This window comes from Eulemur rufifrons, chromosome 16 (assembly GCF_041146395.1).
Source record: "Eulemur rufifrons isolate Redbay chromosome 16, OSU_ERuf_1, whole genome shotgun sequence".
NCBI lineage: Eukaryota > Metazoa > Chordata > Mammalia > Primates > Lemuridae > Eulemur > Eulemur rufifrons.
This window is the reverse complement of record NC_090998.1, coordinates 66,345,068-66,356,576: the sequence shown is the minus strand read 5'-3', so window position 1 is coordinate 66,356,576 and position 11,509 is coordinate 66,345,068. Positions and strand designations below refer to the sequence as shown.

The 11,509-nt window shown below is 34.6% G+C and overlaps 1 pseudogene; it reads left to right on the top strand.

Annotated features, from left to right (window-relative positions):
- Positions 1–8,108: 8,108 nt before the first annotated feature.
- LOC138397138 (TM2 domain-containing protein 3 pseudogene) lies at positions 8,109–8,669 on the top strand (annotated as a pseudogene).
- Positions 8,670–11,509: the final 2,840 nt, after the last annotated feature.

Below are 11,509 nucleotides of genomic sequence, written 5' to 3'. Positions count from 1 at the left end.
TGGAAATGCAAAGTTTTTGCTACCAGTTTTCATGTTAAAGTATTGATTTGGTCCATTTCATATTTCTTTTTACCATAAACATATTTCAAGATATAAACTTTTTATAACTTAAAAACATTAATAATGTTTCCCACATATGATACTCTTCTATCTTATTTCTTTGCTGAGCTCATTAGAGGTTTTCATAAACTTCAAACAGCTAAAGAGTGATGATTAATGACAAGATCAATTAACTGGGAACTGGAAAGCTGAATGCTGTAAACAAACCATATTAATCCCAGGATGTCAGATTCCTACCTATAAAATAAATTGAAAGGGAAAAAAAAGGAAAAATTTAAAAAATTAAATTAGATAATCCTTAAGGTCCTTTTCAGCTTGGTTAAATTATGTAAAATAACACATTCAATGTATTTGTTATGAGCACAACAAACATAAGTGTTTACTTGTTTATGGCTCTATTCTTTCTATTTTATCCTTGATAGAGCCTAAACAAGGTTAAATTTAGGGAGCCTACTAACTGAAAAAGGAGGGAGTTAAAATTCAAAACTCTGCTTCTCTCATCGTTTTCACTCTTATCTATCATTTGTTTCCAAATTACTTAGGGTGGGGCTGTAGGGTTGTTATTATTGGCCACGATAAACAGAAGAGTCATGATTAAACAATATATGGCCAGGGGAAAAAGAACATCATTTGTTTTCCAGAACAGAAAAAAACTATCCTGGAAATAGAGGTGGGGAGACTAGTAACCTGTACTATTTATTTTTATCTCTCAAGTGCTTAACAGAGATTAGTACCTAATATTTGCCAATAAATGTTAATAAAACTATATATAAGTAAAGGGCAAGCACAATTCCTGGCACTTAAGAATTATTCTATAGATGTTAACTCTTATTATTGTTAAGTAATGAAAAGTTAAACTTTTATTATGGGTAAAATATTGCTTACATACTATATTCAAAATAAACGCTACCTCTTTTCCTTCCTGTTTCTATCACTCAGCACAGATACACTGGTACTCACAAAATATACGCTCAAGATAATGTTTTTCCATTCCAAATCCTATTTTTAAAGTTCTGGGTTTTTTTTAAATTCTAGGTAGTATTTGTCATACCTCAGATGAGAAACCAGAGAAAGTGTTATACCTTTTCAGAACTGAAACCAAGATTTTGAAATGTTAATATCACCTTTTACATATATGAAATTTGCAGAGTCACTCTCCTCTGGTAAATGGAGTTTTATGACATGGTGATTGTTAATGATGCTTTTGCTTTCCATGTATAGATCTTTGACCAAAACTCTAAATTACCTTTAGGGGAAAGAGCCCAAAGATGGATAGCATAGTTTTATATTCCTTTTTCAGCATCTACCCAAAGCACCCCACTTCTGTGGTAATCTTTCCAAGGACTATAAAATGCAAAAATGTCACATACTGTGAGAATCAGCAATTTCACTTAGGATGGCCTTAGTGATGCTCACTGGGATGTATCATTCAAAAGTCGGACCAGCTAGGGAGGATAATGTCCTGAGTTGGAGATTTAATTCTTAGGTCAATCCAAGTCATAAGTCTTTCTGAGATAATTCCCAAACCTGCCTCCACAAGAGAATCACAAAGAGTGCTTGTTAAAAATTCAGATTCTTGAAATTCAGCCTGGTAAATTTGATTGAGGAGGTCTGGATTGCAGCCCCAACTTTTGTGTTTTTAAACAGTCAAAAGATTTTAAAGCAACAGTGTTAGAGTGTGGTTTATGAGTTCTAGCAGAGCTGGTGACTATAGCCTTTACCAAGCTAAAGTGAAGGGGCATGAAGAGCAAGCATTCCCATGGTGATCACTAGAACTCACTGGCTTGGAAAAGACATAAAAAGCACTAGGTCCTCAGCCCAGGGTGATCTGGAAACAGAAACTTGTTAAAAGGCTGCTCCAGAGACTGCTGGTGCCCAAAGACAGAAGGCTTATTGTCTCATTTTTAAATAGTGCTTAATCTAAGGTGAAAATGAAAGAAAAAATTAGGCCATTGTGGGAACTCCTGTTGTCATATGAGTAGTACAGATACTTTTTCTGTGTCTTATACACTTTTTGTTTAAAATGCCATTAGGGGCCGGGTGCGGTGGCTCACGCCTGTAATCCTAGCACTCTGGGAGGCCAAGGCGGGTAGATCACTCGAGGTCAGGAGTTCAAGACCAGCCTGAGCAAGAGCGAGACCCCATCTCTACTAAAAATAGAAAGAAATTAGCTGGACAATTGAAAATATATAGAAAAAGTTAGCCAGGCATGGTGGCGCATGCCTGTGGTCCCAGCTACTCGGGAGGCTGAGGCAGAAAGATTGCTTAAGCCCAGGAGTTTGAGGTTGCTGTGAGCTAGGCTGATGCCACAGCACTCACTCTAGTCCGGACAACAGAGTGAAACTCTGTCTCAAAAAAAAATAAATAAATAAATAAATAAAATGCCATTAGGAGGGCTTGCATATTAAGAATAATAAACTGTCAAAAATTGTTTTTCTTGGCTCAAATTAAATGCAGTTTCTTCTGCAAAATAAGGAAGAGAGGTCTCCTTTGAAAAGACAGAGCAATTCAGTCCAGCTTTGGGTTGAAGCCCTTGTTACCTGCATGATTTTAGTCAAATTATTATTCAACTATTCTGTGTATGAATTTCCTCAGCTGGAAAATTGAGATAATAATAATACTTGACTATTGGAATGCTTTAATGGTAGAAGTTGTAGCATGAAAAATATTTAGCATCTCAACTTGCATAGAGTAAGTTTCATTATTATGTCAACTGTTACTAGTACAATATTTTCTTGATTTTATTACTTTGTACTACATTAATGATAATAAAAGAAGGATGCACCATTATATTTCCATCAAAAGAAGTATAAATGCCCACCAGTTTGAAGAGTAGGTTATGCTGATGTCAGCTCACGGAAATTATTTATCGAAGGTCTACGTGTTCATCTCATTGTCATTTCAGTTGGGTATTTATACAACTTACATGACATCATAAAAGTTCACTTAACATATTTTACTATAGTTCATTGTCAAAATAAAAAGTTTGTGTGTAAATAGAGAACAGAAATAGAGCTGTAAGATGAAATATAATACAGGTTTTATAAGTAATACATGTATTCTTCCTCGAAGGATAACCATGTGTTTATACTTAATTTGGGGCAACAATCAAAAGTTTTATAAAAACTAATAAGACAGGATAAAATTGCACTGTATTTGATCATTGAAAAGATTTCCTATTCACAGAACAGACAATGTGATCAAAGGCAGTAGAAATACCAAACATCTCAGAATAGACCAGAGAATTTTCAAAGTTAAGAGAAGTTAGTACGAGTAAATTAATGTATCATAAAGACTACTCTTGGCACCAAATGACAATTTGTCAAAACATCTGTGTTATTTTTTAGGAAAAATTACTTTCCAGTAATATTTTATTAGTTATGGCAAGAGAGAAGTGCAGATTGTTTTATTGTATGTTTTTCTCAAAATAAAGAAATCAAGTTCGTTAATATTTGTTATAAAAACCAGCATTTTATATAGATATGAATTAACAATCATTGTCAACGATCAAAAGTGATCTAGAACAATTTGGGAATTCTCAATGGGAAGACATAGACTAAAACATCTATTAAAATAGAAAAAGAGTCATATAATTGCTGGATAAAAATACTATAGCATGCATGATTTCTTTTATTCTTTAAAAACTGTTCTGAGCAAGTATGCCTTATTATAAATATAGTACATACATTTTATTGTTACAACAGATTTTCATAACAGATAACATCAAGAGTGACACAATCAAGACCCCAATTTCCAAATGAAGCAAAGAATAGTTATGCAAATTTTTCCATTAAATAAATGTATCAGGAAAAAACTAAATTGCTAGGCAAAGGAAGGATTTACTATGGCAAGGATAAAAATTTATTTCATTGGTTTGTGTTGTTGTGGTTTAGGTACACTGTATAAGTAATAATTTTTATTTACATAAAATAATGTTTTAGAAACCCATAGTGGAGTAGAGAATCAGAATTTTAACAAAGGGAGGGAGGAGTCATCAAAAGGTGAAAAATAACCCTGCAATACAGAGTTTTGAGGCTTAGAAAGTGATGGTAACCAGGTGATTTCTTGTGAGGAGTTACCCGTGAATTTTGAGGTCTTACATTGAACTGGATTTTTCCTTTTCTGAACTTCATTTGAGTCATTATTCTCGAATCTCAATAGCATTCTTCTTATGCAAAAGTATTGTGTTAATAATATAGAAGATTCTATGTCCACCTACCAGGCAAAGTAGAAATGAGAGAAGAGAGACTGGGGGAAGTAAAATAATGAGCAGAAAACAGAACATAACATAAGAGAACCCAGTGAATGGCTGAAGGTGTTAAATGTACTATAATTGGTATAAATATTGTGTTCTTCATTCTTTTTCTTTTTCTTTCTCTCCTTTTTTTTTTTTTTTTTTTGGTATGTGGAGGTTGTAATTGCTGTCTAGGCACACAAACTTGTAAAAGCATTTTGTCTTCCTTTAATTCTACTGTTCAGAATGGGTTGTTTGTATAAAACATGTATAATGCAATTATCTAGTTTCTTGTTTTGCATCCTTATTTTTTGCTTCTTTTACAGAATGTCATGTGCAACATGCTTGTTTATTATTGCTATATACACAGGTCTTCATTGATGAGTCCAATCAAAAATTAATACAAATATAAAGTTTTATTCTTCAGTCTTGAAAATATACCTAATAACTAGACTTATTAGAAAAAATATATTAAATCAATGTTTTCTATGAAATTATTTTCTTCAACACCAAATACAAACAAAATATATTAGCATTATTTATGAGCAGAGCTTTCAAACAGTCCCCAGAATATTTATTAAAGTATTTCGATGAAGTTACTTGATTATATGACCACTGTTTTAATAACTACAAAAAACTGATAACTGCAAGTCTTCATTATTCTATGATATTAAGCAGCACCTGTAGATTGGTATCAAATAGAGGCATATTTGCTAAGGACTTGGTAAAAAAAATTAAGAATGTCAATTTAAGCTAACAAAAATTTGCCAAAGTGATTTTGGAGAAAAAAAAAATATCTGATATAGTAAAAGAAATCTGATGCAAAAAGAGAGATGTTTCCCTGCCATTTGGTAATGCTAGGAAATGTTAGAGAGAACATTTATTACCTGTAGCAAATGAGAAGAGGGCTTCAAGTGGTTTTATTTGTATATGAAAATAAAATAAAATTCCAGAAGCTTGGAAAATATGGGGTGTTCAGATTACAAAAATTTACATAAAAATTTTTTTTTAAAGTGATATTTAAATCAAGATGGATTTTGGAGTGGATTTTGACCTAATACATGTGTTGGGTTTCTAGCAATCTTTAGGAAGATATGTTATAATTTTTCAAATTACTTATCTTTCTCTAATAAGACTTCACTGTAGTTGAGCTAGAGAGGAGGCAATTTGTGACTGAACTTTGGCATGTAAGGAGTTACACTATGAATATATTACACAAGAGACCAGATCCTACCTTTATATTAATGTTACAATTTAAAAAAGATTATTTTAGCAATCAACGTGTTGGAGATACAGGTAATGAAAAATACCATTCCTAGGAAGAAAATTACATGGCCAATATATCAGATACAAAATATTGAATTACAATGATTGAGAATGAAGATTTCCCAAATTAGTATAAAAAAGATAAAATGATTTGCTTATTTTGAACTTAAAATCTTTCAAACTTTTCAGACATACAAAATAAATGAGCAATTTTCCATAAATAATGGAATTAGAGTACATGATATGAGTTAAATACTCAAAGCCTTGATACAGTGATATGTCATTCCACATAGACTTACAGCATTTTGTGAAGGCCTCCATCACCATGGAAGCTCAGCTGAAACTGGCTCTGTAAGTCTCTGTCTCCACCTTGTTGCCTAGGTTCGTGGGTGGTCAGTACTTGAGGCTTTACCCTACTATCTTAAAATCATAATAGAGGCCATCCTTAGTATTCATCATTCCTTGTAGATACAACTTAAATGAGGCTTGAAGAGTATATGTTTTCTCGATGCTAAGTGAGTAATAAGGTTTTATGCCTAATACCATGGAAATTTTTCTAGATGGTTAGAACAAGAATACACAAGTCAGGGAAAGGGAAAAAAAGGAAGATTGATTTTAGCTTTCCCAGGCAATCAGTACTCAGTTGTCAAATATGTGAATCACCCTAGCTGCTGCTTTTTCCTCATTTTGCCGGAATTTTGGGAGAGTTAACAGTTAACTTCTCTAGAACAGTTAACCAGACATCATGTATCCAAATTAGACTCCTCAGAATCCCATTAGACTCCTCACTCTACCAAACCTTCATATTCAATGTTTTTAAGGTCCATTAATTTTTGCCATCCATGTATTTTTCAAAAAATTCCATCTTTTTTTTATCATAGTCTTTTTCCAATTAGGTATGAATTCTTCCAATTAGGAAGAATTTAAAAGTTTATGGTAGTAACATTCATCAGGTGTCAGGTAGGTAGAAGTGGGGAGGAGGGGTATATCCACACCTAACGGGTGCGGTTCGCACCGTCTAGGGGATGGACATGCTTGAAGCTCTGACTCGGGTGGGGCAGAGGCAATATATGTAACCTAAACATTTGTACCCCTGTAATATGCTGAAATAAAAATAAAAGTTTATGTACTCCAAACCCCTCAGGTTACAAAAGAGCAAATAGAATTCCAGACACCTGAAGGTTTATAGATAGTTAATGGTGGAATTTTATTACTGAAGTTCAGACCTTTGAACTCCCAAGGGAGTGTTCTTTTCTCTCTTTCCACAAGTTGTCTCAAGGAAAGTGGATTCCTTACAGTTCTCTGTTAATGTAACATTTGCCGTCCTAACTCTAAAAAAAAAAAAAAAAAATTACTTAGCTGCAGTTTAATTATAATTTTTTCACACCACATATCCACAGAAGCAACAGATGAACAGGTGCAGTATCTTTTTTATCTTTGTTTATCTATCTCTTCATTCTCAGTCACTAGAAAAATGCATACAATTGACAAATGTTTAATGAATATTGATTGCATTCAAATTACATTAGTCATTTGACAACCAGTGGCACAATTAGAAGATACGTATCTTCTCATCTATCTCAACAAACAGTTCACATTTTTATGTGTATCTCCTACAGGAAAACACCAGCTGTCTCCAAAGCAGAAGAGAAATAGTTTTCCAAATATTATAAATATTGGACAACCTTTACGGAAGTATTATTCCTTCTATAGCATTGATTTTAAATATTTCAATGTTTGTCCATTGCTTTTTTTGCAGTGAATATATATTACAGAACAGGTTGCCCATGATTTATAAGCAACTGGCTGAATGTGTCTCATTTAAGAGTAGCTTCCGTAGTTAAGAGTTTGCACTATCACAATGTTTCTTCAGTGAATACATTTATTCACTCCAAGCTTAATGATGGAAGTGAAAAAAAAACCCTCTTTTTTATGGAAATGGAAACCACATCAAGTAAATCCTATCATTTATTCATTTACTCAACAAATCCTTGTTGCTAGAGGCTCTTGGTTTTGTCAGTTCTTTCATCTTTAAGAGGGGAGTGACACAGGGACATTCCAGAAGTTATCTGTGAAGCTACCCTCTGGAGTGTGAGTCATTGTGAAGAGTCAGCCTGACTGTTTCTCTCATCTACCTTTTCTACCACTCCCACGAAACAACATGGGAGAGTTCACTCAAGGTGACAAATCCCCAAACCAAAATGTTTATCCAGGCTCTGCCAGTAACCGGTTATCATAGATAATTAAAAATTGATTGTAATCCAATTATAATAAAGACATCTTGAAGTTTAGTCTGAAACTTAAAGCACACAACTCTAGGGATGGGTGAGGAAGCCGAATTTGGATAGACCTGAACTTCAGGTAGCGTATTTAGCAAAGAGAGTCAAAGGAGGGAGGGTAGATCATAGCATGAATAATGAATGATATGAAAACAAAAAGTCATGACTAATAAAAAGAAATTATAGGTAGCTGCAGCAGATCTGCTGCATGGCCTCCAACGCCTCTGTAGCATGATGTTTTTCTTCTCACAGTACTACATCTCACCAAAATCCCACCTTATGTGATGACAAGGCCAAGCAATGGTTTGTGTAGCAGGTTCCCTGCAGACTTTGTAGAATGCACGACAAACTTCTTGTGTGGGAAGCCTTCCACTTTGGAATGTACAGTGAAACCTTCTGTTACCTGTGTTGATCATGAGTTCAGATCTCAAAAGAACTTTATCATCAACATGACTTGCAGATTTTGCTGGTAGCTTCCATGAACAGATTATGAGTGTTTCAATTCCACCAGCTGCATGAGGTGTCCTGTCCTCAGCAGCATTATATTGCTAACTGCACAGTAGGGGAATACTTTCATCACTTGAGTAGCTATACATTTCCCAAAATGTTGCACTGCAATTGGACTGGAGGCTATAAGTGATCTACCACCTGCTCTGGCTCTAAGCATCGCCCTCAGTGAGTTTGGAACAGGTCATTTCTACCTGGGTAAGTGGCAAGAAGGACTCAGCAAGTTTGTCAGCTTCAGTGACCTGGAAATATGGACACTAGTAGATGTCTTGCTAATGGGAATTGGCTACACTGGACCAGCAGATGGCTCTTTGTACATTTAGCTGTGATTATATGCTTCAAAGAGGAGCAATGCTTAGCAAAAGTCCTAAATTGAATATTCTAAATATGGGAAGAAACACATCTGCTCAATATTTATAGTATATACAACGACAATCTCACTTTAAATATATAGTTCTTTGAAACTTTGCAAAACTTCAGAATATTACATATTTCCATTCATAATAACAGCCTACCATCATATCTCATATGAAGGAAAGTTAAAAGCCAATTTACCTATGTTTTAGAGATGTTGAAACTAAGGCACACCAAGTATTTTTCTCCCAGCATTTCCATATGGTTAAAATTGTAGTCCGAGAATAAAATTATTTCTCTGGCTCTCTCACATCAGTATCTAGTTTTAATCGATATATGCATTTTGATTTTCAGAAATTATTTTGTTATCTTTATCTTTTATTGATTTATTGTTTTTTTTTTTCTGTATGTGTGTGTTTTTTTTTTTTTTTTTTTTTTGAGACAGAGTCTCGCTCTGTTGCCCGGGCTAGAGTGAGTGCCGTGGCGTCAGTCTAGCTCACAGCAACCTCAAACTCCTGGGCTTAAGCGATCCTACTGCCTCAGCCTCCCGAGTAGCTGGGACTACAGGCATGCGCCACCATGCCCGGCTAATTTTTTGTATATATATATTTTAGTTGTCCATATAATTTCTTTCTATTTTTTAGTAGAGACGGGGTCTCGCTCTTGCTCAGGCTGGTCTCGAACTCCTGACCTCGAGCGATCCACCCGCCTCGGCCTCCCAGAGTGCTAGGATTACAGGCGTGAGCCACCGCGCCCGGCCAATGTGTGTGTTTTAAATATCAAAAGTTACATGTCTTTGTTTTTTCAGACACAAATTAGGAGCTCCCATGAAATCTTTCACAATTTAGACTTGCAACATTTTGGTTTGTACTTCAACAGAAGACTTCATAATTTATTTAGCAAAATCCATTCAACAAATATTTGATGAGCCCTACAGTGGATATAATACATATGAAGTATTGTGGTAAGTACAAAAGAAGTATGATTCAAGACAGAGTTGCAGTCTCTAAGAGCTTGTTGAGGAGGCAAAACACACAACTATGAAAGAGTTAAGCAATGATATAGAAAGTAACATGACAGAAATTTTAAGAAGGTTTATATGAAAGTGAAAATCAGTTATGGAAGGTAGCTAACATTTTTGAGGACCTATCTTTAGCTAAGAACTTTGCAATTATTATCTTATTTCATATCATAACTATGAGAGATAGATATTATCATCTCAACCTTACAGATTAAAAAACAAACCAAGCAACATGAGGCCAAAAGAAGATAAGCATATTTCCAAGCATAACATTGTCAGATTTGAAACAAAATGCATGATGACTAAGATTTTATCTTGGACCCTGAAGGACTTGGAAAGTTATATGTAGAGAAAAAAAGACTAGCGTAAGCAATGGCATAAAAAGATGGAAGAATGAGCAAAAGATGTAAGGAATCTAGTCTCTTTAAAGGAAAGTGACTTGGGAAAGGTGAGAAATAATTGTTACATAAGCTCTCATTTAATTTTAGGAGTCAATAAATCGTCAATAACATGAGGAAATCCTCCTGAGAATATATTATTCTGGAAGAGCATAGTGAATAGATGCTATTGTAAAAGTCTAGGTAGGAGGCAATGAGGTGCCAGGGTTGCTGCAGCTAAAGTTATAGAGGAAAAGATATGCTATGATATGCTCAACAATATTATCTGTAGGAAAGTTGTTTGTTTTTTTTAAGAGATGGGCTCTTGCTGTGTCACCCAGGCTGGAGTGCAGTGGCAGGATTCCTGAGCTCAAGCGATCCTCTTGCCTCAGCCTTCCAAGTCACTGAGATTACAAGTATGAGCCACTGCAACCAGCTCTGTAGGGAAGTATTTGAAAACTCGGCTTATAGTGGAGGTAGGAGACAAAATAAGAATATAGAATTGTATATTCATTGGGACTTAGTATAATCAAGAACATAAAAAATATTAAAGCTTCTGACTTGCTAATGTCAAGGCATTGTTTGAAACGAAAAATTAATTTCAAAAACCAAGAGAAAATCCACAGAGCACTGGACTTAAACTTTAAGAAGATTATAAAGATCCCAATATTCATGTTATACCCAGGCCAATCAAATCAGAATACTTGAGGGTAGATGTGGTCATCAATAATTTTTAGACCTTTCCAGTGTGCAGCCAAGGTTAGGAAGCATTGCAGTGAGAATTGAAGTTATGGATAGGGATGAGATCGACAAGTGGTGAAATAAACAAATACACACAGTAGAATGCTGAGTCAGCAAAGTAGACACTGGCAGTGGCCACAGATAGGTAGAAACACTGAATAGTGTAAGATTCTAAAGGTTAAACAAAAAAAGAAGTCAAATAAGACTCAATAGGCCCACTGTTCATACACAATTAGGATAAGGACTGAAAGAAGGTTTTGAGTTTGTTGATAAGAAAGTTAACTGCTGACTAGAGGATCACTCTCAGGAATGTGGTGAAGATCATATTACTATTGATTGAGAGAATGGATATTGAAAAAGAGAAGTTAGTTCGTGTGAACTAGTCTTTGAAAAAGAAGTTGTCTGAGAGCTGAGGAAGAAAAAAAATGAATTGATGGAATTTGATATTTCATATTATTTTAGACCTATGAACATTTTAAGCTGAAGGAAAGGAAGTAGAATCTAGGAAAAGACTGAACATATATATGAAAGAAAAGACTGATGAAATAAAGTCCTGGAGAAAGTGAGAAAAAAACAAGGTGCAAAATGCATGCAAAGGATTACTCCTGGCAAATAAAGTAGTTTTGTTCTTGGAAACCAGAATTAATTAGGGAGAATGACTTTGGATTCT